Source organism: Rhinolophus sinicus, chromosome 5 (genome assembly GCF_057876585.1).
Source record: "Rhinolophus sinicus isolate RSI-liver-muscle chromosome 5, RSI-T2T, whole genome shotgun sequence".
Classification (NCBI taxonomy): Eukaryota; Metazoa; Chordata; class Mammalia; order Chiroptera; family Rhinolophidae; genus Rhinolophus; species Rhinolophus sinicus.
In genome coordinates, this window is record NC_142505.1 from 33,706,199 (window position 1) to 33,723,764 (window position 17,566).

The 17,566-nt window shown below is 45.2% G+C and overlaps 1 long non-coding RNA gene across 1 annotated transcript in view; it reads right to left on the reverse strand.

The window, feature by feature from the left end:
* LOC109456170 (uncharacterized) overlaps positions 1-15,727 on the reverse strand; it is a 49,019-nt gene extending 33,292 nt beyond the window's left edge. The window contains exons 1-5 of the long non-coding RNA XR_016021286.1: positions 13,747-15,727; positions 11,786-11,918; positions 11,573-11,699; positions 5,770-5,863; positions 4,992-5,048 (exon numbers count right to left, since the gene is read on the reverse strand). This is a non-coding gene — a long non-coding RNA (uncharacterized LOC109456170). The remainder of the gene's footprint in view (positions 1-4,991; positions 5,049-5,769; positions 5,864-11,572; positions 11,700-11,785; positions 11,919-13,746) is intronic.
* Positions 15,728-17,566: the final 1,839 nt, after the last annotated feature.

Below are 17,566 nucleotides of genomic sequence, written 5' to 3' on the forward strand. Positions count from 1 at the left end.
GGGCCTGTCACAAAGGCGTGAGTAACAGAAGATGAATGAATAGAGGAAGAAGGGAATGAATGAGGCCTGTCACTTTGGGACTCCTCCAGGAAGTGCACTGCTCATTTGGCCGTTGGCTCTGCGGCTGCAGAAGGAGGTGGTACTGGGCCAAGTCCAGAGGACTGCTAAGCCAGATTTCCAAGGAAAAGTTCAAAGCACCAAAATTTCTCAGTCCTACAGGGAGAGGCTAGCCAGGGACTGGAATTGGCTTTCCCAGGACATGCTCAGCCCCTGTCCGGATATGTGGAGGCAGGGCCTCAGATACCCCGTGGCTGTCCACATGGCCCAGCCAGCCAGTGTGGGAGTCCACTGGGCAGAGGCACCATGGCTGAAGTCCCTACACCACTGGGCTTCAGTTCAGAGCCTCCTGCTTAAGGGAGTAAGCCTGAGCTCAGGGTAGATGTCAGAAGGAATTTGCACCATCCAAACCAGGGCTCCTCACCCTGAGCTGCAAATCAGGATCCCCTGGGGCAGGGGAGATTTTTAACTATGGTGATATTCCTGTCCCACCCCGGATCAGTTGAATCAGAATCCCTGGGGTGAGACCCAGGTCAGGGGATTACAATGTACAACCGGGACAGAGAACCCCTGGTCCAATAATGGGTCCCCCGCCACCTCCCTAATTTCTCCTGACCTAAAAAGTGAAAAAGTGGTGTGAAGGTGTAAACCTCTGGCCACCAGACAACCTGGCCACCTATTTAAACTTTACAGTCATCCCTCCTGGACCATGCATTACAGTGTCCTGCAAGACAAAACACAGATTCCTTAGCCTGTCACATGGCAGAGTGCCCAATGTCCGGAGGACAATCCTGAGTGGTGCAACGTTTGTTCTGTGGCACCTGGGTCCCCTGCTCCGATGGTGTCAGAGAAAGGTAGAGAGGGCGGACGCAGAGAGGAACAGCCTGCAGGGTAAAAATGTGGACTTGGGGTCAGTTTGCTTTCAAATCAGACACTGTGACCTGGGAAGAATAACCTCTGAGCCTCCTTATCTTCTACAAAATAAAGCCGGAAGTTCTGGCTGCCTCAGAGAGCTGAGGTGAGGGATATAATAAAGAGCCCCTGACTTTGCCAGGCACCCAGGAAGGGCTTGAAACAAGGAAACTCATTAGCATTAATGTGGGCCTTAGTGTATTATCAGAAGCAAGGGGACCGTCTTTGGGGAGGGGGCTTTCGATCAGTCGGGCTGTCTCCCCTGTGACTGGCCAACGGGTGCAGGTTCCTGCTAGGTAGGTAGTGAGGGGCGCGGGGTGCACCCTATGCTTGTCATGGGAACTGCCCTGCCCAAGACTCCCCCGGAGGCTGAGTAAGAAGTCTGCCTAAGTGAGGGAAGTTTGGGGCAGTTACAGAACTCACTGAGTCACAGCCCTGACTTCTGTGACACTCTGATGCTTGGAGGCTGCGAGGGAGACACCACAAATGTCACTGTCCTCATGCTCAGGAGTTTAGAGGACACGAAGGGGGATCCTGAGTTCTATGGGATGGGCTCACAATTTGAAGGTTGACAGATCTGTGTGCAAATCCAGCCTTGGCCTCTTCCTGGCTGCATGGCTGGAACAAAAGGGAGCCCCTCTGAGCCTCAGTTTGTTCATCTCTAAAATGGAAGCAATGGCACCAATCTATAGAGCAGTGCTGCAGACAACAAAGGATCGCTCACATAAGGGGCCTGGCACAGCACGAGGCAACAATGGATGCTCAGGGCTCATCAGGACCTTTTTCCTTTCTACTGTGCAGGGAATGAGGGAGCCACAACTCTGGGCCAAGCTCCCAGCCAATGCTGCTGACTCACACAGGATGGCCAGGTGACATCAATGCAGGTGTGGTAAGAAGTGGGTGACAGTACTCAGCTTATCAGAACTGTTAGAAAGGAAATCCTATGAATTTCCATCCCTAAAGAAATCAGTGAAGACTGGTATGACTATTATTCCTGAGAAACTGGGTTGTGGCCTTCCTCAGAAGCCTTCCCTGATTGCCTGCTACACCCCCAGAGCTGAGTGGGAGCCCCCCTCCCAGTTCTTGGTGCTCCAATCCGTGCCCCACTGGCCATTTGCGTGTCTGTCTCCCCACTAAACGATGAGCTGTGAGGGCAGGGCTGTCTCACTCATCACTGTGTCCCTGGCACCCAGCACAAGAGTTCTTCTCGTGCAGCCTCTGCGCCCCAAACATGGAGTGAGAACATTCAAACATCAGGCTAGACCCTGTCTCACAGATGTCACAAGTAGACACCTTTCTCCCTCCAAAGCAAAGGAAGCTGCAGCTGGATTACTCTGACCCTAGGGCCATCTAGATACGATGCTCTCAAGAAATCAGTGAACTTGGCTGCCGGCCAGGCTGACTTCTCTGGGGTCTCCCCAGCTTCCCCAATTTGCTGGTCAGACTTTTGAGAAGGGGTTTGTGCCCATGCCCCCTTGAGACTGCCCCGTGTACAGTGGCAAGACCGTTATCTCATGGTGGGAACGAGAGTTTGGGTTGGGCAGGAACACACTTCCTGGAGGGCAGGGCAGCCCCACAGTGGGACAGGGCAGCTACTTGTACCTGCCCCCAACAACTCACACAACTTCCGGCTGAGCTACACCACTTCCTGTATAGGGAGTGTCTGTGCAGTGAGGTGGGGGCTTCCATGGAGCCTCCTCAGCCTGGATTCATGCTATTGTAAGGTCTTTGACTTTTACTCTGAATGAAATGGAACCACTGGAGGGTTTTAAACTGGACAGTGATGTGCTGTGACTTACCTTTCACCAGGACCCATCTGGCTGCCAGTGTGGAGGACAGATTGAAGGGGGGCAGGACTGGAAGTGTGAGACCACTTAGGGGGCTACGCGATGCTGACATTCAGTGTACAGTTCCCGTGAGCCAAGGCTTAATCCTCACCAAAACAAACAAGCAAAGAAACCGTGAAGTAGGTGTAATTGTCATCACTCTCTTTTTATGGATCGGAAAATTGAGTCAAAAAGGTTAGTTAACTGTCCAAGTGCACATTGCCAGTAACTGGTAAAGTCAAGATTTGAACACAGGCATTCTGGCTCTAGCGTCCGCACATTTACCAGCTCGCTAAAGAGCGTGCATAAGAGGGCCTCTGACTCCAGATGTATTTCTAAGGAAGAATATGATCTAATAACAACATGACATGGGAGACCCAGAAAGAAACCAATAATGAGTCTAAGATGTATTTCTCACCACTTCTATTCAACAGAATACTGGCGGTACAAGCCTGGGCAACAAGGCAAGAAAAAGAAGCAAAAGGATAAAGATTAGAAAGGAAGAGGTAAAATTGTCTTTATTGGCAGACAACATGCTCATATATGTTGAAAATCCTAAGGAATCTACCCAAAAACAGTTACTTGAAGCAATAAGAGAATTTAGAGAGGTTACAGGATACAAGGTCAATACCTATCTAAAAATCTGTTTTATTTCTATATACCAGAAATAATTAGAAAATGAAATTTAAAAAAACCAATAGTATCAAGAAATATGTAATAAGATAAACTTAACAAAGTATGTACAAGTCCTATTCACTAAAAATTAAAAGCATTAAGATAAGCTAAGGAAACAAAAAGACACACCCTGTTCATGTTTGAAGACCCTATATTGTTAAGATGTCAATCCCCCCCCCCCCCCCCCAATAGGAACTATAGATACGAGACTATCCCGATCAAAATTCCAGCAGGCTTTTCTTACAGGAGATGATGATGGAAGGAGAGACATCCCCCAGAGACACATGCTCAGGAAGGCACAGGAGCAGTATGGCTGCTCCGATAGCCCTGGTTGGAGTCCCTCTGCCACTCACAGCTCTCCTCACTTCTTAAACCAATCTTTCTATGAAAGAAGGAATGCTGATAGGGCGACTTCAGGGGTTGAGATGAGGCCCAGGCGAGATCATTTGCCTGAGCACGTCCCAGGCCTCAGTCCACACTAGGTGCTATTATGTTAGCTCCGCTGGCCCCCTCTCTGCTCTGGACGAGACCTGAGGGAGTGCACACATGTCCCTGGCTCCTGCCTTCCTGTCCTGCTCTTTCTAACATTCTCGGGCCATGGAAGGTGAGGGCAGCTGTCAGCCCCCTGGTGAAGGTGTGGTCAGGGATGGGGGATGCCTGCCTGGAGCATCTGGGGGCCAGGCTGGCTGGGCTGACAGGCTCCTGATGTAATCTCCCCTGCTATTCTTCTCACAGCATGTCTGAGAGAGCCTTCAGATGGGACTGGATAACGAACAGGACTTCCTCTTTAGGGACTGTTTGTCCCAACATTGGAGGGCCCTCTGATCGCAGGCGCCCCAGACCTCTGTCCCTTGCCCTGTAACACCACAAGGATGATTTGTTGGTCTGCAGAGTAAACAGTGGGGCAGTGAATGACAGTGGGGTGTGCTCCTCATCTAGGCCGCGTTCCAGGAAGCGGGAGAAGGTAGAGGTCCCGGACGCATGTGGACACTTTCTATTTAGGCCAGGTTTTCCATTTATCATAGGAATACACGAAGTTCCCTTCTTAAATAATTGCACTTAAGTTTTCTTTTTATTAGGTGTTCAGTTGGTTTTTAAAGAAGAGTGTTAAGCAAATAATGAAACCAAGTATATGCAAATATAGCAAAAACCACAGATAACACCTAAATAACTGAAATTTAGAGAGCACGGATAGACCAACTCCACATCTGCCAGATTAAGGAACAGAGGCCTCCTGAAGGCGCCCAAAAGTCTTAATAGCAAAATAGGCAAACCCAGAGGCACCCTGGAGCCCGGATCCAGGGAGGAAGTAGGCAAAGAGGGCACAGGAGGCAGTGCTGAGCTGATCAGGGTTGTAGGAGAAACTCAGACCCAGCCGGACACTGCCAATTTCAGGGCTCCTTCTAAGACCCCAAGAGCATTTCCCAGGGCTATGGAAACCTGACTCTTGGTACCCTCCACCCCACTCCCCTGCTATTCTCTAATAAGCATGCTTTAGCCACAAAAGAAAAAGGCACTCACCCTCCTGTTTCTCTCTCTTTAGTCACCAAATCTGGCATTGCCGAGCTGAACCTAAGGCTGGCAGGAACAGAGAGAGGAGTTACTTGTGCTACATGCCAGTAACCCACCCTTCACCTGGCATCAGGGCCCTTGTGTCGGTGTGCTAAAACCAACGGGAAAACACTTGTGTCCCCAGCTCCAGGCCAGACCCCAAAGACGCCTGCTTCCTGAGCCCCCTGATACCCCTTTGAGGCAGGCCTGTGACAATCCTTCAGAGGTGAGGAAACTGTCTCAAATGTTCAACACTTATACAAAGTGCAAGTAGGTCAGTGGTAGAGCAGGAACTGAACCCTGTGCTAAGGTTAAAGACTGCCCCCTTCAGCCTCCTCCCATTGCGTCTGAGAGCCCTGAGTTGAGTGCAACCACGGCCATGCCCTGTGAGATGTCAGCCACACTCCCCAGCTCTCACTGCTTCTCCTAGGGCTAATGGAGCTTGCTGGAGAGTTTGCTGCACCTGCCCACCCAAGGGCTACGAATAAGGACACTGAGGCTTAGAACGCTGAAGGGATTAGTCCAGGGTCGCATATCTGTGAGACCTGGGATTCAAAGCCAGGAAGGAAAGCTTTCCCCCAATCTCCAAAGTCCCTAGGAGGAGGGGGACCCTTCCTCAAAGGAAGCAATGACAGGCTGGACAGAGAAGCAACGCCCCCTTGGAGGTACCCACCCTCTGCTGCCTGAGTGTCCGAGGCCCAACACCCTGCGGGACCACTCCAGGTCAATCCCATTTTTCTGGGCTTACCTTCTGAAGGATCTCAAGTCTTGGGGGGGAAAAAGCATCCCCAGGAAGGGCATGTCAAAGATAGTAAGACCTCCCAAACCACTGCATGGTCCACCTAGGGAGAAAGTCATTTCCATAAGATGCAAAGGGTCAGCTTGGGGTCACCTTGGCCTGGGTTTGTTTGACCTCCAGCTGAGACATTCACCCACTGTGTGTCCATAGCCACGTTAATTGACCTCTCTTTGCCAATCTTCCTATCTATAATATTGGGATAATAATGTCAAATTCAGAGGGTAGCTACAAAACATGAAACACCTGTAGCAGAGCTCCTGGCACATAGTATGTGCTCAATAAATCAACAGTAATATCAGTCATTGTAGTAGGTTCATCATTCAACTTTTTTGCTTTTACAGCTTCCTGATCATACACCTTTATTCAGTCCTAAACTGTCCTAGCAGCTGCCTCCGAACAATGGTTTTTCTTTTTGGCTCTATATCTTTGCTTATGCTTTACCTTTTCCTGGAACACCACCCCCTTCTGTTTCTGTGTGCCCAGATTTTATCCATCCTTCATGACACAACTCTTTGCAGATCTTCCTTAGGGAAGAAACTATGCTGGAATGAAGCAGGCATTAGTCAGGCAGGGTATGAGAGACCAAGAACCAGGACTTGAAGCTCTGGAGGAATCTGGGACCTGGGGATAAGGGTACCTGCTAAACTACCTTCGACTTATCACCTGCCCATCGGCCTACCTCCCACCCACCCAGCCACCTACATCACACCCACCCATCTGCCTGCTCACGCACCTCTATTACTCAGGATACACTCTCTGCTCTAATAGGGCCAATCTCATCTGTCCATTGTTCTTTTTTTCCTCTTTTTTTGCCTTCTTTTCGATCAATTTAGAATTTTTTATCTCCTCCTTTGTTTACTGATAAGTGATATTAATAACTCTATGCTGTTTTGGTTGTTGCTTTAGAATTTATAGCATACATATATTTGTCACAGTCTGCTTTTAAGTGATGTCATACCACATTATTTTTGAAAGATATTTTCACTAAATAAAAGATTCTAGGGTGACAATTCTTATCTTTCAGTACTTTAAAGATGTTGTGAGACTATTTCTGGTTTACATTATTCCAACAAGAACTCTATGCCTTTTTCCCCTCAGCCTCTTTTAAGGTTTTCTCATTATCTCTTGCTTTGAGCAATTTTATTATAAAGTACTTTGGTGTAGTTTTCTTCATGTTTCTATGCATGGGGTTCATTGAGTTTCTTAAATATCTGGGTTTACAGTTTTTATGCAATTTAGAAAATATGTGGCCATTTGTTCTTCAAACATTTGAAAAAAAAAAAGAAAAAAGAACTATATGATCCAGGAATCTCACTTCTGGGTATACATCCAAAGGGAATAAAAACAGGATCTTGAAGAGGTATCTGCACTCCCATGTTCACTGAGCGTTATTCACAATAGCCAAGGGATGGTAACAACCTGAGTGTCTGTCAGCAGATGAGTGGATAAAGAAGATGGGATATCTTCATTTGTGTGTGTGCGTGCGTGCATATGTGTGTGTTTGTAATTACAACAGAATATTATTCAGCCACGAGAAGGAAGGATACCCTGTCATTTGCAACAATGTAGATGGGCCTTGAAGGCATTGTCCTAAGTGAAATACATCAGACAGAGAAAAACAAATACTATATGATCTTGCTTATATGTGGAATCTAAAAAAGCCAAACTTATAGAAACAGAGTAGTATGATGGTTACCAGAGGCTGGGGGTGGGCGGAAGGGGAAGATATTTGTTGAAGGGCACAGACTTTTAGTTTTAAGATGAATAAGTTCTAGGGATTTAATCAGCATGGTGATTATTGTTAATGAAACTGTATTACATACTTGAAAGTTGCTAAGAGAGTAGATCTTAAATGTTCTAACCACTAAAAAAAAGGCAATTATGTGAGGTGATGAAGTTGTTAGCTAACATTATAGTGCTCATCATCTCGTAGTACATAAGTATCAAATCAACACATTGAAAACCTTAAACTTACACAATGTTATATGTCAACTATATCTCAATAAACCTGAGAAAAAGTTTTTTCACCTCTCCCTCCTCTCCTCTCCTTCAGGAACTCCAGATACATGTATTTTAGGATGCTGGAAGTTGTCCCACAGCCCACTGATGCTTTCTTTGTAGTAGTTCTCCTCTTTTTGTTTCATTTTGGATAGTTTCTATTGCTCTGTCTTCAAATTCATGAATCTTCTCTTCCACCATATCTAATCTGCCTTTTGTAACCTCCAGTGTTTTTTATATTTGTTTTTTTTTTATTTGTTTGTTTACTATTAGTTTCAGGTGAACAAAACAATGTAATAGAGACCACCTCAGGGATGATGTAGATGCCTGATCACTGCACTGTACACCTGAAGCTGAAGCTGAACGATAATGAATGTCAACTACAATTTTACACACACACATATATATATGTATGTATGTATGTATGTGTGTATATATATATATATATATATATATATATATATATGTATGTATGTGTATATATATATATATATACAAGAAGTGGAGTACAGCATTAGGAATAGAGACAGTGGAAATGTAATTGCTGTGTTCAATGTCAGAGGGGTAGTAGATGGGGAAGGGGAGTTATCACTGTGTGAGGGACGTAAATGATAAATATCTAACTATTACGTTGTTTTGTACACTGAAACTAATAATAAATAAATAAATAATAAAAGAAAGAAAAAGGTTGTATTGTACTTTTAAAAACATTAAAAATTCAATCGACTTTCAAAAAAACAATATAATAGGTAGACATTTACACCCCTCACAAAGTGATAACCCCCTCCCCCAATCTACTACCCCTCTGACATCGTATATAGCTGTTACAGTTCCACTGATTCTATTCCTTATGCTGTACTCTACATCCTGTGACTATATATATATGTATATATAAATTATTGTTGACATTATTATTCAGCTTTTGTTTTTTAAACCTCATACATGGTAGTTTTCAAGTCTGTAAGTTCAATTTGGATATTCTTTATATTTTCTGCCTGTACTTAACATGTTCAATTTTTCATCTATCTTCTTGAACCTACAGATCATAGTTCTACTAGCTGTGTTAATGTCCCACCCTACTGATTCTATCATCTATGTAATTTCGGGGTCAGTTTCTATTGATTGATTTTTCTCTTCATCATGGATCATGTCTTTTTGCTTCTTTGCATGCCCAACAATCTTTGAGTGTATGCCAGACATTTTGAATTTTACCTTGGGTCCTTGATGTTTTTGTATTCCTATAAATGTTCAACTCTTGTTATGAGGCATGAGTATGTTCCTTGGAACCAAGTAATTGGTTCTTAATTCTTTCAGATTGTGGAAACAAGTAAATAGTTAGTTCTTTCAGATCTTGTTTTTAAGCTTTATTAGATAGGATCAGAGTAGTGTTTAGTCTGGGGCTAATTTTTCCCCACTACTGAGGCAATCTCTTCTTTATAGTCTACCTGATACCCTATGAATTATAAAATTTTCCTATCTGGATTGTGAGAACAGGCATAAATTATGTCTGTCCCTGTGTGAACCACAAGCATTTTTTCCTCTGATACTTTAGGTGATACTTTCCCCTGCCTTGTGAGATTTCTTCATTCACATGCATGGCTAGTACTCAGCTGAATACTCCAGGAAACTTCTGTAGATTTCTAAAGTTCTCTCTGCACATCGCCTGCTCTCTGATACTCTGCCCTGCAAACTCAAGCCACTTTGGCCTCCCAGCTCCATCTTCTCAACTTGAGGAGATTGCTAAGCTTTCCCTGGCATTAAGCTGGGGCCATCACAAGATTCATGTCATGTACTTCTCATCTTTCAAGAATCACTGTTCTTCATTGCCTAATAGCCAGTGTCTTAATGACACTGTTTCAGGTATTTGTCCAGTTTTTTTGTTATTCCTGGGGTAGAAGTAATTCTGGTCTATTAATCCATCTTGGTCAGAATCGGATGCTGCAAATGTTTGCCTTTTGATGTTGTAAGTTTAAAATGTCTATTAGTGATCCAAGTGGAGATGTAGATCCCATAATTGTATGAGTCAAAGGCTTGGTGGAAAGCCAGCATTTTCAGTCCATCCTGCCTATTTCCTTGGAACTTGCTGAAAACACCTTGGCTGCTGACAAACAAGAGAACATCCCAGGATGTTCTCTGCGTGAAGGAATGTGGGGTTCAGCCTCCCACTGTACCACCATTCCACTCTGATGATTGCTTTAAGTCTTAAGTAGTCAAAACCAGTTTTTGTCTAGGCTTGTTGTAGCTTAAGAAGTTTAATTCCTCAAAACACTTACTGGATTGCTAATCTATTTGCTTTCAGTTCCACGTGTCAATAATAACCAACCCTCTTGACTGGTCCTAGCACCCAAATCTCAACATTCTTTCTCATTTCACTCTCTTGCCTCTCTCGCAATGTAAAGGCAGCTACTTTGAGACTGTCCAGTTTGAACAAAGAGGCCACAATTAAAATGTTTGCCCCGGGGCAGCCGGATGGCTCAGTTGGTTAGAGTGCAAGCTCTTAACAAGGTTGCCAGTTTGACGCCCGCATGGGATGGTGGGCTGCACCCCCTGCAACTAGATTGAAAACCGCGACTGAACTTGGAGCTGAGCTGCACCCTCCACAACTAAGATTAAAGGACAACGACTTAACTCGAAGCTGCTGGGTCCTGGGAAAAAAACGCTGCTCCCCAATAAAGTCCTGGAAATACACACTGTTCCCCTTCCCCAATAAAATCTTTAAAAATAAAATAAAATGTTTGTCCTGAATGCTTTATTCAACTGATAAGTTTTACTGAGTGTTTATTGCTCAAAGCTTTTAAAAATCCTCTCTTTCTACTTAGGGCTTCAAAATGCCAGCCTTTATCTTCCTTCAAAGTGTCAAATTTCTAGAATCGCTCGATTTCCTTTCATTTGTACTTTTCTACTAGCTGAGACTTTCCTGAAGGCACACTATTGTCACAACACCTAGTCATCACAGCCAATCACATCCACACATACTGAGACTCTGCTCCCATCCTTTTCACTGGTACCGAGGATTCATTAGACGTGTGGAGTATAGCAGAGGGAGAGCTGCCACTGTCAGCTTCATGGTGCTTCCAGGTCCTGCCAGGGTGGTATCAGAGCCGTGGCACAGTCCTATGGCCACCAGGTCCTGGGTCAATTCTACTCTCCGGACTCTTGAGACCTTCAGGTCTCTCATCTGTCCCTCTAACTCCAGCGCATAGGGTCTGGCACTTGGTGCATGCTCAATAAATATTGATTGACAATATGAGTGAACCAATCAGTGAATGAGGACCTCCACATAGGCAGGGCCTCTATTCTGTAACGTGGAACTTGCTTGTCTCCAGCCCTTGAGAGTTTGGACACAGCCTAGCAGGTGTGAGTGGCAGAGACAACGTGAAGAGGCAGGCAGCCCCTGAGGCTTGGTGCTATGAGGCCCTGTGTAGAGAAGGGGCTTCAGCTGGAATTGAAAAGGTCTCATGGGCTTCTTGCCCAAGCAGAAAGTTCTGGCAGCAGAACTGTTCCCATCAATACCTTTTCCTTTGTGCTCTGGCATACAGCCCTTTTAACCAAGCAGCTCCTTAATTACTAAATGATTGTCAAAATTATTGAACAATGCATGTGTCAGGCCCTCTGCTGGGTGCAGAGGATCCAGTATGATCTTCACAGGTCCTACCTACCCTCACAGGCCTTCCAGCTAATTGGTCAGCAAGTAATTCTCTACACACAGCATGGTAACCCACCAGCCCTCCGTCCAAGAATGCTTTAACTTCACCTTTATCCTGAGCAACGAGCAGGACTGTTGTGTAGATAGGCAGGATTTTTCAGTTGTTTTCCTCTTCACCCCCTTCCTGGGACAGGGGTCAAACCTGTCCCCTTCTGTGGCCTTGGAGCTTACCAAACTAGGATAAAAAGATAATAGGAGGTATTCTTGAGTGAGGGAGAAAAAAAAGATATAAACTGGGATAAAGAGAACAATAAACTGTACCTGTCACGCATCAGTCCTGTGTCTGTATCACATGGTCCACTCACAGAGCTGCACTGAGAGGTTATTCCAAAGCCACTGCTGTCTGCAGCGGACAGGCAGGGACCAGGTCAGCGGAACAGCCCACCGGGGGGTGCTGTGGGAGGATGACAGCTTGATGAGCCTAGCTCCAGAAGGGGGTGGCCCTTCATCCCCAACTTCCACATGCAAGACCACACCCCGGTCAGTCACACCCTTCATGAGTTCCATCAGGGGGAAACCTGACGGCTGGAGCAAAAAGGCAATTTGAGTAGGTAGGCCTGTAGGGAGCGCAGAGGGTGCTGCGGGGAGGGTGAGAAGCAAGGAGACGCATCTTGTGTCCATCCAAGGTGGCTTGGTGTAGGCTGATGGGCAACCCAGGAGAAGAGAAAAACTGTTGGCATCATATTCCAGACCCCAAATATGTACTTGACCATCCCATAGTGAAGCCCCACAGGAATGGATTCTTCTCTCTGGTTTTCCCATGTGAAGACATGGCCCAGGGATCACCAGAGTAATCCTGTTAGCATCCAACCTGTGAATGCTCAACTAAGAGAAGGGCCCAAACAAGCCATTGGGTGCCAAGAATAGATCCATCTGGAAACCTTTTCACTGCTTGGGGGGTGTCACAAGATGCCAAGAGCCCACAAGCACCACCTGAGGGCAAACTTCTCCAACCTAGGGGTCACCGTCACACGGAGAGTTGGTGCTCCCATCTCTCCTCTGGTATTCGGAGCTATAGCTCGTGTGTGCCTGACCTAGCAGAATTCCCCAGGAATACCCATGTGGGTGGTGATGCAATGGAGTGGATGGGGTTGAGCCTGGCTTTAACACAATAATATGGGAGAAGCCTTTTAATGTAGAGAAGCCTTTGGGCTTTCAGTCTCCCCTAAGGAATAAAAGATACCCCATAGTTTTACTACTATGATGTAGTGGGAGTCCAGACATCAGTCAAATCTCTTCAAGTTCCATGAGCTGGACTGGTCTCTGTCTTTCATCCCTTACATGGCATCCAAGCCCTAACCAACATCTCAGACATAGGCAAGGGGTAAGATATAAGCCCTCTGTGAGAAGGGGCTGTTTTTGAAAAAGCCCCATTGGGGCCTGGTGGGTGTCCTCATATTGAGGCACAGAGTGACTCCTGGGGAAGTAGGTGGCAGCTGGGAGGTTGCCTCATCCCTCTAGTTCCTGGGATCACGGCCCGTTCCTCCCAACCACTCCCTCCCCACCCAGCTGTGGCCTCTCTCTCAGCATCAGTTTCATTGCTGTGCAAGCATCAGTTGCTCCCCTTCAAAGGTCCACCTCAAAGCCTGGTGTCCCTTAGAACACACACCCTCCTGCACAACTGGAGACTGATGGGTTCTATCTTCGCCTCCTGAAAAAATGTTCCCATGGAGAACCTGAGCTAAGCAGACAATAACAACAAAAAACCCCAAAACCAAAAAGCAGGGCAGCATGCAGCAAAACACACCAAAAAAAAAGAGCAAAAAGCTCTTCCAAGGCAGTGCATCCTAAACTGTAATGGCTCACCCTAGGGTCTTGTTAAAATGCAGATGCTGACTCAAAAGGAACTCTCAGGTTATGCTGATACTGCCAGACTGCAGACCGCACTGAGTAATAAGCCTACGGAACAGCAAAGCAGGTGGCTGGGACCGTAGCAGGGCCTCCCTCCAAAGGCATGACTGCACAGGGCCTTCCCTGAGCTTAGCCAAATGCCACTGGTAGGCAACAGGGAAACAACACCTGGGGCGAAGGGGCCTTCCTGGGGGTTGTTGGCTCCGGTGCTCACAAAACCCAGCTGTCTACTGAAACCCACCCCTCAGCCTCTCTGGTCCAACCTGTCTTCCCTTAAAACAAAGTCTGGCTGGGAAACTTTTCTGTCCCCATTTTTCTACCCTTTGCACCCCATCCCTGATTGTCAGTTCCTCAAAGAGAGACAGACTTACCCATATGGCTGGTCATAGCTCAGACTATTCGTTGGCCTTCAAGGTCAACTTTGCACTCTTCCTGCTCCATTCCCTTGTGCAGACCTGGGCATTTCTTTCCTCCTCTCTTTCTGCATCACCCCCTCCACACCCACAGTGGGGCTGGGAGTTACCTGATCCAGCTCTGCATGTCCAGACATTTGACATTCCCATGAAGCCTGAGGCCTAAGCCTCTTCCTCTAAACAGTTGTTCTCACACTGCCTTGCGCTGGGCGGTATCAGGTACCTGTTCAGAGGTTCCTCAATACTCTTTTGGTTGCAAGTGACAAAAACAAACCAAAACCTCACTCACAGAGCTCAAATAATCCAAGGGACTCTACTGTATAACAACCCAAAATGTCCAGGGGTAGGAATGGCCCAAGAACTAGGGGGAGCATGAGGGCTGGGGGAGGGAGCACAGAAAGAGAAATGGAGAGTAGCTGACCGAGGGAAGAAACACCTGGGATCTTTCCAAACACGCCTGGTGACCGACACGACTAGCCTGCACAGGGTGTGCAAGGCACACAGCTAGGGGTGTGGGGACAGACACACAGGACCCGAGCTCCAGCCATAGCTCACCAGCTCAGTGACCTCAGCCTCTCTCTGCCTGGCATCCTACCCTGTCAGTAAGCACCTGGGTCCAGCTCTGCTCTAGACATGTGCTGCTCCCTCTGCCTAAACATCCTCCTGCCCCATCCTCCTTTTCTCCTGTGACACTGTCCCCCCCCCTTTAGGCCCCGTTCACAATCCTCCTGGATCCCTCAGGGAGTGCCTGGGGCTCAGTAAGACTGCCCACCGTCCTATTCTACACCGACCACTCTCCCCTTGGCATCTCCATCCTCTGCATTAGCGCTGATTACTCCTGTGGACCTTTGACAGTCTGCCTCCCTCGCCGTGCCGGACCCCTCCAGACAGCCAGTGTGTTCGTCATAAGGCCACATAACTAGCACATAGTAGGCGTGCATAATGAATCGACAAGGCATGCAGCACCCAATCACAACAATTCTCAATCAATTCAATGGATTCAGTGATATTTTTCCTGTCTACCTCACAGGGTTGGTTCAACAAGCAAAAGAGATAGTATCTGTGAGTGTGCAACGGAGATGGAAAACATTTTGTAGCGATGATTGATATAGGCAAGAGAGCTTAATAGGCTGTTCCACATTGGTTTCTGGTCTCCAAGGCCTCAGTCTCAGCTCGCCCGAGTCTCCACCCTCTCCTTTCCAGAATAACTCTCCCATTATCTAACATGCAAATGTTGTTCCAAAGATCTTAAGTCAAAGTGCTGGTTCTGTGACACATGAGGTCTAGAGCTGTACAAGGAAGTGGAAATAGGAAAGAAAGTACAAACTGTATTGTTTTGATCTTAATTACACAACTCAATCAAATCCAAGCAACAAGAGTATGATTAAGTTCATATTGGTACAGGATCATCAAATATCAAGAATAATCAAGATGGGAGACGGCACTTGTTGTGACTTCCATGTAAGGAAAACGCTTGAAATAGCTTTGCTCAGCTAAACTACTACCCATAAGCCCTTCTCCCCAGCCCCCACTTCCAGGTTCAGAGAGCAGGCATAGTTCAGCAAGAAGTATGGCTGCACTAAATGTGGCAGAGTTAACTGCGTGTGTGTGTGTGTGTGTGTAACAGAGACAGAGAGACATAGAGGCAGAACAGAGAGTTATGGAGGTAAAGACAAAGAAATTGAAAGAGATCCAAGGTAGAGACCAAGACACATTCGGAGAGATAGCATACATTTAGGACAAAGATAGAGACAGAATAGAAATAGAAAAAGAGAAAGATACAAACACAGACACACACACTCATACTCACACTCACACACACAAAGCACTTTACTATACTGATGTCAAAGTTCAAAAGAAACATATCTAATTAAGCAGTTATTGGTCTTTGTTGCAATAAGGGAGACAGCAAACCATGAGGAACTTTGCAGCATTGTACTTGTTGCGATAAATACCAATGAACCCAACTTTGTTCGGCTACAGATGTATTTCTTGTGGTCTTTGGCTGATAGGAATCACAACTGTGATGATATAGTCATAATCACAATAAATGTAATTGGGATAAATTCACCTGTTTTAAAAACTTGTCAGATTGAATTTTAAAAATAAAAATTATGCAGTTTTAAGAAAACACAGCATACTAAAACAATGCAGGAAGTAGAGGTATGGGTAAAGATATATCATGCAAATGTTAATAAGAAGAAAGTAAGTATATAGTATTGGTATCAGCCAAAACAGAATTCAAAGTAAAAATCACAAACCGGAACAAAGAAGGATATTTGATCAGAGTTATAAGAGAATTACATCTCTTATTAAAAAGAAAACATGGCAGTCATGAACCATTATGCACTAAACAACATGTTTTACAACATATGAAATAAAAACTGGTAGCTACAAAAGGCCCAGAAATATTCATTAGAGATTCTCTCAAGTTTCTCTCAGAAATTGGTGGATCATGTGATTTAAAATAAGATGCAATGATATACAGAACTTACAAAGCAAAAGAAAAAAATATGGAGCTGATATGAGAGATAAAATTAGGATTTTGTATTTAAAAAAACAGAATACACATAAAAATTTCAAAAAAAAAAAAAAAACATACCATGTAATAGCCACAAAGAGAAGCTCCAAAAGTTCTCAGAAGAAGAAATATATATGCCACATTCACTAAACAAGATTCAGTGTAATTAAAAACTAGAAATGAAAGACTAGCAACACACACATACCTGGAAAAAATATTTAATTCTCTAAATTATTTGGGGATTACTAAAAAGCTCCAACAAAATCATACCTTAAAATTATTTAGATATGATAAGTGTCACACAAGCAAGATGACAAACTAGAAAGCTACAAGCCCTCCTTCCTTTCACAGAGACACAGAGTTCAAACTCTGTGAGAACTCTTTAGGTCAGCTGAGAAGCTACAGCACTCAGGCCACTGTAAAAACAACAAAGGATTCAAGTGAAAGGGATGGGAAAATTTGTGGCATTTGGTGGGTCCATTCATGCTCCATTCCCTATGTAGTATGGTCTAGAACAACTATGAGGAACCACCGCTCCCCCACCTGGGGTTCCTCCCTTGGAAAATAAACAAAAGACTGGATTGTGTGTCCAACATCCTGGCCTGTCTGGGGACTGCCCAAGGGACTGGTTTCTGTCTTGACTAACTTGGGGCATAGACAGACTGGCACTAGAGCTTGGAAACCACTGAAAAGAGAGATGAGCAGCACATTAGAACTGCACTTCCATAGCAGGCACCAGGTAGAGCAAGCGATCAGAAAAGGTTTGAGAGGTGTTAGAACCTATAGCTGAGCTGATAGCTGAAGGTCTTCCCTGCATGAAGCCAGTATGCAAAGACTGGGAGAGGTACTTGTTTTCTCAAATGTCCAAATTTCATAAAAAAAATTACCAGGGATACAAAGAAGTAGGAAAACATGGCCCAATCAAAGGAACAAAACCTCAGAAACCAACTCTAAAGTAATGCATATCTGTGAATTGCCTGACAAAGAATTTTAATAATTGTCAAAAAGATGCTCAATGAACTAAAAGAGAATACATATAGAAAACAAAATGATGCTTGAACACAATGAGAATGTCAACAAAGAGATAGAAACGGAAAAAAAATAAATTCTGGAATGAAAAACTAATGAGGGGTTCAACAGCAGACTTGATCAGACAGAACAAAACATTTGTGAGCTTGAATAAAGGTCATCTAAAATCATCAAGTCAGAGGAGCAAAGAGAGAAAAAGAATGATGAAAAATGAAAAGAGCTTAAAGG